We start from the raw sequence: 12,912 nt of genomic DNA on the forward strand, positions 1-12,912 counted from the left end.
AACTGAGGCGACGTTTTAACATTGCAGGCGTTTGTGGGCATTGGTCTGATGTAAAACATTGTTGATGTATCGATAAAGTACAATGTTGTGTGCCAGCAGACAGACTTGCAACATCTTTAAAAGGAACCATTCAGCAACGTATGTGGGGGTATCTCCAATAACTGAGGCGACGTTTTAACATTGCAGGCGTTTGTGGGCATTGGTCTGATGTAAAACATTGTCGATGTATCGATAAACTGCAATGTTGTATGCCAGCAGACCGATTTTGGACATTTTCGGGTAGTTTTAAAGGAACCATTCAGCAACGTATGTAGGGGTATCTCCAATAACTGAGGCGACGTTTTGACATTGCAGGCGTTTGTGGGCATTGGTCTGATGTAAAACATTGTCGATGTATCGATAAACTGCAATGTTGTGTGCCAGCAGACAGACTTGCGACATCTTCGGGTAGTATTTAAAAGGGAACCATTCAGCAACGTATGTAGGGGTATCTCCAATAACTGAGGCGACGTTTTAACATTGCAGGCGTTTGTGGGCATTGGTCTGATGTAAAACATTGTTGATGTATCGATAAAGTACAATGTTGTGTGCCAGCAGACAGACTTGCAACATCTTTAAAAGGAACCATTCAGCAACGTATGTGGGGGTATCTCCAATAACTGAGGCGACGTTTTAACATTGCAGGCGTTTGTGGGCATTGGTCTGATGTAAAACATTGTCGATGTATCGATAAACTGCAATGTTGTATGCCAGCAGACCGATTTTGGACATTTTCGGGTAGTTTTAAAGGAACCATTCAGCAACGTATGTAGGGGTATCTCCAATAACTGAGGCGACGTTTTAACATTGCAGGCGTTTGTGGGCATTGGTCTGATGTAAAACATTGTCGATGTATCGATAAACTGCAATGTTGTGTGCCAGCAGACAGACTTGCGACATCTTCGGGTAGTATTTAAAAAGGAACCATTCAGCAACGTATGTAGGGGTATCTCCAATAACTGAGGCGACGTTTTAACATTGCAGGCGTTTGTGGGCATTGGTCTGATGTAAAACATTGTCGATGTATCGATAAACTGCAATGTTGTGTGCCAGCAGACAGACTTGCGACATCGTCGGGTAGTATTTAAAAAGGAACCATTCAGCAACGTATGTAGGGGTATCTCCAATAACTGAGGCGACGTTTTAACATTGCAGGCGTTTGTGGGCATTGGTCTGATGTAAAACATTGTTGATGTATCGATAAAGTACAATGTTGTGTGCCAGCAGACAGACTTGCGACATCTTTAAAAGGAACCATTCAGCAACGTATGTGGGGGTATCTCCAATAACTGAGGCGACGTTTTAACATTGCAGGCGTTTGTGGGCATTGGTCTGATGTAAAACATTGTCGATGTATCGATAAACTGCAATGTGGTGTGTCAGCAGACCGATTTTGGACATTTTCGGGTAGTATTAAAGGAACCATTCAGCAACGTATGTAGGGGTATCTCCAATAACTGAGGCGACGTTTTAACATTGCAGGCGTTTGTGGACATTGGTCTGATGTAAAACATTGTCGATGTATCGATAAAGTACAATGTTGTGTGCCAGCAGACAGACTTGCGACATCTTCGGGTAGTATTTAAAAAGGAACCATTCAGCAACGTATGTAGGGGTATCTCCAATAACTGAGGCGACGTTTTAACATTGCAGGCGTTTGTGGGCATTGGTCTGATGTAAAACATTGTCGATGTATCGATAAACTGCAATGTTGTGTGCCAGCAGACCGATTTTGGACATTTTCGGGTAGTTTTAAAGGAACCATTCAGCAACGTATGTAGGGGTATCTCCAATAACTGAGGCGACGTTTTAACATTGCAGGCGTTTGTGGGCATTGGTCTGATGTAAAACATTGTCGATGTATCGATAAACTGCAATGTTGTGTGCCAGCAGACCGATTTTGGACATTTTCGGGTAGTTTTAAAGGAACCATTCAGCAACGTATGTAGGGGTATCTCCAATAACTGAGGCGACGTTTTAACATTGCAGGCGTTTGTGGGCATTGGTCTGATGTAAAACATTGTCGATGTATCGATAAACTGCAATGTTGTGTGCCAGCAGACAGACTTGCGACATCTTTAAAAGGAACCATTCAGCAACGTATGTGGGGGTATCTCCAATAACTGAGGCGACGTTTTAACATTTCAGGCGTTTGTGGGCATTGGTCTGATGTAAAACATTGTCGATGTATCGATAAACTGCAATGTTGTATGCCAGCAGACCGATTTTGGACATTTTCGGGTAGTTTTAAAGGAACCATTCAGCAACGTATGTAGGGGTATCTCCAATAACTGAGGCGACGTTTTGACATTGCAGGCGTTTGTGGGCATTAGTCTGATGTAAAACATTGTCGATGTATCGATAAACTGCAATGTTGTGTGCCAGCAGACAGACTTGCGACATCTTCGGGTAGTATTTAAAAGGGAACCATTCAGCAACGTATGTAGGGGTATCTCCAATAACTGAGGCGACGTTTTAACATTGCAGGCGTTTGTGGGCATTGGTCTGATGTAAAACATTGTTGATGTATCGATATAGTACAATGTTGTGTGCCAGCAGACAGACTTGCGACATCTTTAAAAGGAACCATTCAGCAACGTATGTGGGGGTATCTCCAATAACTGAGGCGACGTTTTAACATTGCAGGCGTTTGTGGGCATTGGTCTGATGTAAAACATTGTCGATGTATCGATAAACTGCAATGTTGTGTGCCAGCAGACAGACTTGCGACATCTTCGGGTAGTATTTAAAAAGGAACCATTCAGCAACGTATGTAGGGGTATCTCCAATAACTGAGGCGACGTTTTAACATTGCAGGCGTTTGTGGGCATTGGTCTGATGTAAAACATTGTCGATGTATCGATAAACTGCAATGTTGTGTGCCAGCAGACCGATTTTGGACATTTTCGGGTAGTTTTAAAGGAACCATTCAGCAACGTATGTAGGGGTATCTCCAATAACTGAGGCGACGTTTTAACATTGCAGGCGTTTGTGGGCATTGGTCTGATGTAAAACATTGTCGATGTATCGATAAAGCACAATGTTGTGTGCCAGCAGACAGACTTGCGACATCTTCGGGTAGTATTTAAAAAGGAACCATTCAGCAACGTATGTAGGGGTATCTCCAATAACTGAGGCGACGTTTTAACATTGCAGGCGTTTGTGGGCATTGGTCTGATGTAAAACATTGTCGATGTATCGATAAACTGCAATGTTGTGTGCCAGCAGACAGACTTGCGACATCTTTAAAAGGAACCATTCAGCAACGTATGTAGGGGCATCTCCAATAACTGAGGCGACGTTTTAACATTGCAGGCGTTTGTGGGCATTGGTCTGATGTAAAACATTGTCGATGTATCGATAAACTGCAATGTTGTATGCCAGCAGACCGATTTTGGACATTTTCGGGTAGTTTTAAAGGAACCATTCAGCAACGTATGTAGGGGTATCTCCAATAACTGAGGCGACGTTTTGACATTGCAGGCGTTTGTGGGCATTGGTCTGATGTAAAACATTGTCGATGTATCGATAAACTGCAATGTTGTGTGCCAGCAGACAGACTTGCGACATCTTCGGGTAGTATTTAAAAGGGAACCATTCAGCAACGTATGTAGGGGTATCTCCAATAACTGAGGCGACGTTTTAACATTGCAGGCGTTTGTGGGCATTGGTCTGATGTAAAACATTGTTGATGTATCGATAAAGTACAATGTTGTGTGCCAGCAGACAGACTTGCGACATCTTTAAAAGGAACCATTCAGCAACGTATGTGGGGGTATCTCCAATAACTGAGGCGACGTTTTAACATTGCAGGCGTTTGTGGACATTGGTCTGATGTAAAACATTGTCGATGTATCGATAAACTGCAATGTTGTGTGTCAGCAGACCGATTTTGGACATTTTCGGGTAGTATTAAAGGAACCATTCAGCAACGTATGTAGGGGTATCTCCAATAACTGAGGCGACGTTTTAACATTGCAGGCGTTTGTGGACATTGGTCTGATGTAAAACATTGTCGATGTATCGATAAAGTACAATGTTGTGTGCCAGCAGACAGACTTGCGACATCTTCGGGTAGTATTTAAAAAGGAACCATTCAGCAACGTATGTAGGGGTATCTCCAATAACTGAGGCGACGTTTTAACATTGCAGGCGTTTGTGGGCATTGGTCTGATGTAAAACATTGTCGATGTATCGATAAAGTACAATGTTGTGTGCCAGCAGACCGATTTTGGACATTTTCGGGTAGTTTTAAAGGAACCATTCAGCAACGTATGTAGGGGTATCTCCAATAACTGAGGCGACGTTTTGACATTGCAGGCGTTTGTGGGCATTGGTCTGATGTAAAACATTGTCGATGTATCGATAAAGTACAATGTTGTGTGCAAGCAGACAGACTTGCGACATCTTCGGGTAGTATTTAAAAAGGAACCATTCAGCAACGTATGTAGGGGTATCTCCAATAACTGAGGCGACGTTTTAACATTGCAGGCGTTTGTGGGCATTGGTCTGATGTAAAACATTGTTGATGTATCGATAAAGTACAATGTTGTGTGCCAGCAGACAGACTTGCGACATCTTTAAAAGGAACCATTCAGCAACGTATGTAGGGGTATCTCCAATAACTGAGGCGACGTTTTAACATTGCAGGCGTTTGTGGACATTGGTCTGATGTAAAACATTGTCGATGTATCGATAAACTGCAATGTTGTGTGTCAGCAGACCGATTTTGGACATTTTCGGGTAGTATTAAAGGAACCATTCAGCAACGTATGTAGGGGTATCTCCAATAACTGAGGCGACGTTTTAACATTGCAGGCGTTTGTGGACATTGGTCTGATGTAAAACATTGTCGATGTATCGATAAAGTACAATGTTGTGTGCCAGCAGACAGACTTGCGACATCTTCGGGTAGTATTTAAAAAGGAACCATTCAGCAACGTATGTAGGGGTATCTCCAATAACTGAGGCGACGTTTTAACATTGCAGGCGTTTGTGGGCATTGGTCTGATGTAAAACATTGTCGATGTATCGATAAAGTACAATGTTGTGTGCCAGCAGACCGATTTTGGACATTTTCGGGTAGTTTTAAAGGAACCATTCAGCAACGTATGTAGGGGTATCTCCAATAACTGAGGCGACGTTTTGACATTGCAGGCGTTTGTGGGCATTGGTCTGATGTAAAACATTGTCGATGTATCGATAAAGTACAATGTTGTGTGCCAGCAGACAGACTTGCGACATCTTCGGGTAGTATTTAAAAAGGAACCATTCAGCAACGTATGTAGGGGTATCTCCAATAACTGAGGCGACGTTTTAACATTGCAGGCGTTTGTGGGCATTGGTCTGATGTAAAACATTGTCGATGTATCGATAAACTGCAATGTTGTGTGCCAGCAGACCGATTTTGGACATTTTCGGGTAGTTTTAAAGGAACCATTCAGCAATGTATGTAGGGGTATCTCCAATAACTGAGGCGACGTTTTAACATTGCAGGCGTTTGTGGGCATTGGTCTGATGTAAAACATTGTCGATGTATCGATAAACTGCAATGTGGTGTGTCAGCAGACCGATTTTGGACATTTTCGGGTAGTATTAAAGGAACCATTCAGCAACGTATGTAGGGGTATCTCCAATAACTGAGGCGACGTTTTGACATTGCAGGCGTTTGTGGGCATTGGTCTGATGTAAAACATTGTCGATGTATCGATAAAGTACAATGTTGTGTGCCAGCAGACAGACTTGCGACATCTTCGGGTAGTATTTAAAAAGGAACCATTCAGCAACGTATGTAGGGGTATCTCCAATAACTGAGGCGACGTTTTGACATTGCAGGCGTTTGTGGGCATTGGTCTGATGTAAAACATTGTCGATGTATCGATAAACTGCAATGTTGTGTGCCAGCAGACAGACTTGCGACATCTTTAAAAGGAACCATTCAGCAACGTATGTAGGGGTATCTCCAATAACTGAGGCGACGTTTTGACATTGCAGGCGTTTGTGGGCATTGGTCTGATGTAAAACATTGTCGATGTATCGATAAAGTACAATGTTGTGTGCCAGCAGACCGATTTTGGACATTTTCGGGTAGTTTTAAAGGAACCATTCAGCAACGTATGTAGGGGTATCTCCAATAACTGAGGCGACGTTTTGACATTGCAGGCGTTTGTGGGCATTGGTCTGATGTAAAACATTGTCGATGTATCGATAAACTGCAATGTTGTGTGCCAGCAGACAGACTTGCGACATCTTTAAAAGGAACCATTCAGCAACGTATGTGGGGGTATCTCCAATAACTGAGGCGACGTTTTAACATTGCAGGCGTTTGTGGGCATTGGTCTGATGTAAAACATTGTCGATGTATCGATAAACTGCAATGTTGTATGCCAGCAGACCGATTTTGGACATTTTCGGGTAGTTTTACAGGAACCATTCAGCAACGTATGTAGGGGTATCTCCAATAACTGAGGCGACGTTTTGACATTGCAGGCGTTTGTGGGCATTGGTCTGATGTAAAACATTGTCGATGTATCGATAAACTGCAATGTTGTGTGCCAGCAGACAGACTTGCGACATCTTCGGGTAGTATTTAAAAGGGAACCATTCAGCAACGTATGTAGGGGTATCTCCAATAACTGAGGCGACGTTTTAACATTGCAGGCGTTTGTGGGCATTGGTCTGATGTAAAACATTGTTGATGTATCGATAAAGTACAATGTTGTGTGCCAGCAGACAGACTTGCAACATCTTTAAAAGGAACCATTCAGCAACGTATGTGGGGGTATCTCCAATAACTGAGGCGACGTTTTAACATTGCAGGCGTTTGTGGGCATTGGTCTGATGTAAAACATTGTCGATGTATCGATAAACTGCAATGTTGTATGCCAGCAGACCGATTTTGGACATTTTCGGGTAGTTTTAAAGGAACCATTCAGCAACGTATGTAGGGGTATCTCCAATAACTGAGGCGACGTTTTAACATTGCAGGCGTTTGTGGGCATTGGTCTGATGTAAAACATTGTTGATGTATCGATAAACTGCAATGTTGTGTGCCAGCAGACAGACTTGCGACATCTTTAAAAGGAACCATTCAGCAACGTATGTAGGGGTATCTCCAATAACTGAGGCGACGTTTTAACATTGCAGGCGTTTGTGGACATTGGTCTGATGTAAAACATTGTCGATGTATCGATAAACTGCAATGTTGTGTGTCAGCAGACCGATTTTGGACATTTTCGGGTAGTATTAAAGGAACCATTCAGCAACGTATGTAGGGGTATCTCCAATAACTGAGGCGACGTTTTAACATTGCAGGCGTTTGTGGACATTGGTCTGATGTAAAACATTGTTGATGTATCGATAAAGTACAATGTTGTGTGCCAGCAGACAGACTTGCGACATCTTCGGGTAGTATTTAAAAAGGAACCATTCAGCAACGTATGTAGGGGTATCTCCAATAACTGAGGCGACGTTTTAACATTGCAGGCGTTTGTGGGCATTGGTCTGATGTAAAACATTGTCGATGTATCGATAAAGTACAATGTTGTGTGCCAGCAGACCGATTTTGGACATTTTCGGGTAGTTTTAAAGGAACCATTCAGCAACGTATGTAGGGGTATCTCCAATAACTGAGGCGACGTTTTGACATTGCAGGCGTTTGTGGGCATTGGTCTGATGTAAAACATTGTCGATGTATCGATAAAGTACAATGTTGTGTGCCAGCAGACAGACTTGCGACATCTTCGGGTAGTATTTAAAAAGGAACCATTCAGCAACGTATGTAGGGGTATCTCCAATAACTGAGGCGACGTTTTAACATTGCAGGCGTTTGTGGGCATTGGTCTGATGTAAAACATTGTCGATGTATCGATAAACTGCAATGTTGTGTGCCAGCAGACCGATTTTGGACATTTTCGGGTAGTTTTAAAGGAACCATTCAGCAATGTGTGTAGGGGTATCTCCAATAACTGAGGCGACGTTTTAACATTGCAGGCGTTTGTGGGCATTGGTCTGATGTAAAACATTGTCGATGTATCGATAAACTGCAATGTGGTGTGTCAGCAGACCGATTTTGGACATTTTCGGGTAGTATTAAAGGAACCATTCAGCAACGTATGTAGGGGTATCTCCAATAACTGAGGCGACGTTTTAACATTGCAGGCGTTTGTGGACATTGGTCTGATGTAAAACATTGTCGATGTATCGATAAAGTACAATGTTGTGTGCCAGCAGACAGACTTGCGACATCTTCGGGTAGTATTTAAAAAGGAACCATTCAGCAACGTATGTAGGGGTATCTCCAATAACTGAGGCGACGTTTTAACATTGCAGGCGTTTGTGGGCATTGGTCTGATGTAAAACATTGTCGATGTATCGATAAACTGCAATGTTGTATGCCAGCAGACCGATTTTGGACATTTTCGAGTAGTTTTAAAGGAACCATTCAGCAACGTATGTAGGGGTATCTCCAATAACTGAGGCGACGTTTTGACATTGCAGGCGTTTGTGGGCATTGGTCTGATGTAAAACATTGTCGATGTATCGATAAACTGCAATGTTGTGTGCCAGCAGACAGACTTGCGACATCTTCGGGTAGTATTTAAAAGGGAACCATTCAGCAACGTATGTAGGGGTATCTCCAATAACTGAGGCGACGTTTTAACATTGCAGGCGTTTGTGGGCATTGGTCTGATGTAAAACATTGTTGATGTATCGATAAAGTACAATGTTGTGTGCCAGCAGACAGACTTGCAACATCTTTAAAAGGAACCATTCAGCAACGTATGTGGGGGTATCTCCAATAACTGAGGCGACGTTTTAACATTGCAGGCGTTTGTGGGCATTGGTCTGATGTAAAACATTGTCGATGTATCGATAAACTGCAATGTTGTATGCCAGCAGACCGATTTTGGACATTTTCGGGTAGTTTTAAAGGAACCATTCAGCAACGTATGTAGGGGTATCTCCAATAACTGAGGCGACGTTTTAACATTGCAGGCGTTTGTGGGCATTGGTCTGATGTAAAACATTGTTGATGTATCGATAAACTGCAATGTTGTGTGCCAGCAGACAGACTTGCGACATCTTTAAAAGGAACCATTCAGCAACGTATGTAGGGGTATCTCCAATAACTGAGGCGACGTTTTAACATTGCAGGCGTTTGTGGACATTCTTCTGATGTAAAACATTGTCGATGTATCGATAAACTGCAATGTTGTGTGTCAGCAGACCGATTTTGGACATTTTCGGGTAGTATTAAAGGAACCATTCAGCAACGTATGTAGGGGTATCTCCAATAACTGAGGCGACGTTTTAACATTGCAGGCGTTTGTGGACATTGGTCTGATGTAAAACATTGTTGATGTATCGATAAAGTACAATGTTGTGTGCCAGCAGACAGACTTGCGACATCTTCGGGTAGTATTTAAAAAGGAACCATTCAGCAACGTATGTAGGGGTATCTCCAATAACTGAGGCGACGTTTTAACATTGCAGGCGTTTGTGGGCATTGGTCTGATGTAAAACATTGTCGATGTATCGATAAAGTACAATGTTGTGTGCCAGCAGACCGATTTTGGACATTTTCGGGTAGTTTTAAAGGAACCATTCAGCAACGTATGTAGGGGTATCTCCAATAACTGAGGCGACGTTTTGACATTGCAGGCGTTTGTGGGCATTGGTCTGATGTAAAACATTGTCGATGTATCGATAAAGTACAATGTTGTGTGCCAGCAGACAGACTTGCGACATCTTCGGGTAGTATTTAAAAAGGAACCATTCAGCAACGTATGTAGGGGTATCTCCAATAACTGAGGCGACGTTTTAACATTGCAGGCGTTTGTGGGCATTGGTCTGATGTAAAACATTGTCGATGTATCGATAAACTGCAATGTTGTGTGCCAGCAGACCGATTTTGGACATTTTCGGGTAGTTTTAAAGGAACCATTCAGCAATGTGTGTAGGGGTATCTCCAATAACTGAGGCGACGTTTTAACATTGCAGGCGTTTGTGGGCATTGGTCTGATGTAAAACATTGTCGATGTATCGATAAACTGCAATGTGGTGTGTCAGCAGACCGATTTTGGACATTTTCGGGTAGTATTAAAGGAACCATTCAGCAACGTATGTAGGGGTATCTCCAATAACTGAGGCGACGTTTTAACATTGCAGGCGTTTGTGGACATTGGTCTGATGTAAAACATTGTCGATGTATCGATAAAGTACAATGTTGTGTGCCAGCAGACAGACTTGCGACATCTTCGGGTAGTATTTGAAAAGGAACCATTCAGCAACGTATGTAGGGGTATCTCCAATAACTGAGGCGACGTTTTAACATTGCAGGCGTTTGTGGGCATTGGTCTGATGTAAAACATTGTCGATGTATCGATAAAGTACAATGTTGTGTGCCAGCAGACAGACTTGCGACATCTTTGGGTAGTATTTAAAAGGGAACCATTCAGCAACGTATGTAGGGGTATCTCCAATAACTGAGACGACGTTTTAACATTGCAGGCGTTTGTGGGCATTGGTCTGATGTAAAACATTGTCGATGTATCGATAAAGTACAATGTTGTGTGCCAGCAGACCGATTTTGGACATTTTCGGGTAGTTTTAAAGGAACCATTCAGCAACGTATGTAGGGGTATCTCCAATAACTGAGGCGACGTTTTGACATTGCAGGCGTTTGTGGGCATTGGTCTGATGTAAAACATTGTCGATGTATCGATAAAGTACAATGTTGTGTGCCAGCAGACCGATTTTGGACATTTTCGGGTAGTTTTAAAGGAACCATTCAGCAACGTATGTAGGGGTATCTCCAATAACTGAGGCGACGTTTTGACATTGCAGGCGTTTGTGGGCATTGGTCTGATGTAAAACATTGTCGATGTATCGATAAACTGCAATGTTGTGTGCCAGCAGACAGACTTGCGACATCTTTAAAAGGAACCATTCAGCAACGTATGTGGGGGTATCTCCAATAACTGAGGCGACGTTTTAACATTGCAGGCGTTTGTGGGCATTGGTCTGATGTAAAACATTGTCGATGTATCGATAAACTGCAATGTTGTATGCCAGCAGACCGATTTTGGACATTTTCGGGTAGTTTTAAAGGAACCATTCAGCAACGTATGTAGGGGTATCTCCAATAACTGAGGCGACGTTTTGACATTGCAGGCGTTTGTGGGCATTGGTCTGATGTAAAACATTGTCGATGTATCGATAAACTGCAATGTTGTGTGCCAGCAGACAGACTTGCGACATCTTCGGGTAGTATTTAAAAGGGAACCATTCAGCAACGTATGTAGGGGTATCTCCAATAACTGAGGCGACGTTTTAACATTGCAGGCGTTTGTGGGCATTGGTCTGATGTAAAACATTGTTGATGTATCGATAAAGTACAATGTTGTGTGCCAGCAGACAGACTTGCAACATCTTTAAAAGGAACCATTCAGCAACGTATGTGGGGGTATCTCCAATAACTGAGGCGACGTTTTAACATTGCAGGCGTTTGTGGGCATTGGTCTGATGTAAAACATTGTCGATGTATCGATAAACTGCAATGTTGTATGCCAGCAGACCGATTTTGGACATTTTCGGGTAGTTTTAAAGGAACCATTCAGCAACGTATGTAGGGGTATCTCCAATAACTGAGGCGACGTTTTGACATTGCAGGCGTTTGTGGGCATTGGTCTGATGTAAAACATTGTCGATGTATCGATAAACTGCAATGTTGTGTGCCAGCAGACAGACTTGCGACATCTTCGGGTAGTATTTAAAAGGGAACCATTCAGCAACGTATGTAGGGGTATCTCCAATAACTGAGGCGACGTTTTAACATTGCAGGCGTTTGTGGGCATTGGTCTGATGTAAAACATTGTTGATGTATCGATAAAATACAATGTTGTGTGCCAGCAGACAGACTTGCAACATCTTTAAAAGGAACCATTCAGCAACGTATGTGGGGGTATCTCCAATAACTGAGGCGACGTTTTAACATTGCAGGCGTTTGTGGGCATTGGTCTGATGTAAAACATTGTCGATGTATCGATAAACTGCAATGTTGTATGCCAGCAGACCGATTTTGGACATTTTCGGGTAGTTTTAAAGGAACCATTCAGCAACGTATGTAGGGGTATCTCCAATAACTGAGGCGACGTTTTAACATTGCAGGCGTTTGTGGGCATTGGTCTGATGTAAAACATTGTCGATGTATCGATAAACTGCAATGTTGTGTGCCAGCAGACAGACTTGCGACATCTTCGGGTAGTATTTAAAAAGGAACCATTCAGCAACGTATGTAGGGGTATCTCCAATAACTGAGGCGACGTTTTAACATTGCAGGCGTTTGTGGGCATTGGTCTGATGTAAAACATTGTCGATGTATCGATAAACTGCAATGTTGTGTGCCAGCAGACAGACTTGCGACATCGTCGGGTAGTATTTAAAAAGGAACCATTCAGCAACGTATGTAGGGGTATCTCCAATAACTGAGGCGACGTTTTAACATTGCAGGCGTTTGTGGGCATTGGTCTGATGTAAAACATTGTTGATGTATCGATAAAGTACAATGTTGTGTGCCAGCAGACAGACTTGCGACATCTTTAAAAGGAACCATTCAGCAACGTATGTAGGGGTATCTCCAATAACTGAGGCGACGTTTTAACATTGCAGGCGTTTGTGGGCATTGGTCTGATGTAAAACATTGTCGATGTATCGATAAACTGCAATGTTGTGTGTCAGCAGACCGATTTTGGACATTTTCGGGTAGTATTAAAGGAACCATTCAGCAACGTATGTAGGGGTATCTCCAATAACTGAGGCGACGTTTTAACATTGCAGGCGTTTGTGGACATTGGTCTGATGTAAAACATT

This window comes from Haliotis asinina, chromosome 8 (assembly GCF_037392515.1).
Source record: "Haliotis asinina isolate JCU_RB_2024 chromosome 8, JCU_Hal_asi_v2, whole genome shotgun sequence".
NCBI classification, from domain to species: Eukaryota; Metazoa; Mollusca; class Gastropoda; order Lepetellida; family Haliotidae; genus Haliotis; species Haliotis asinina.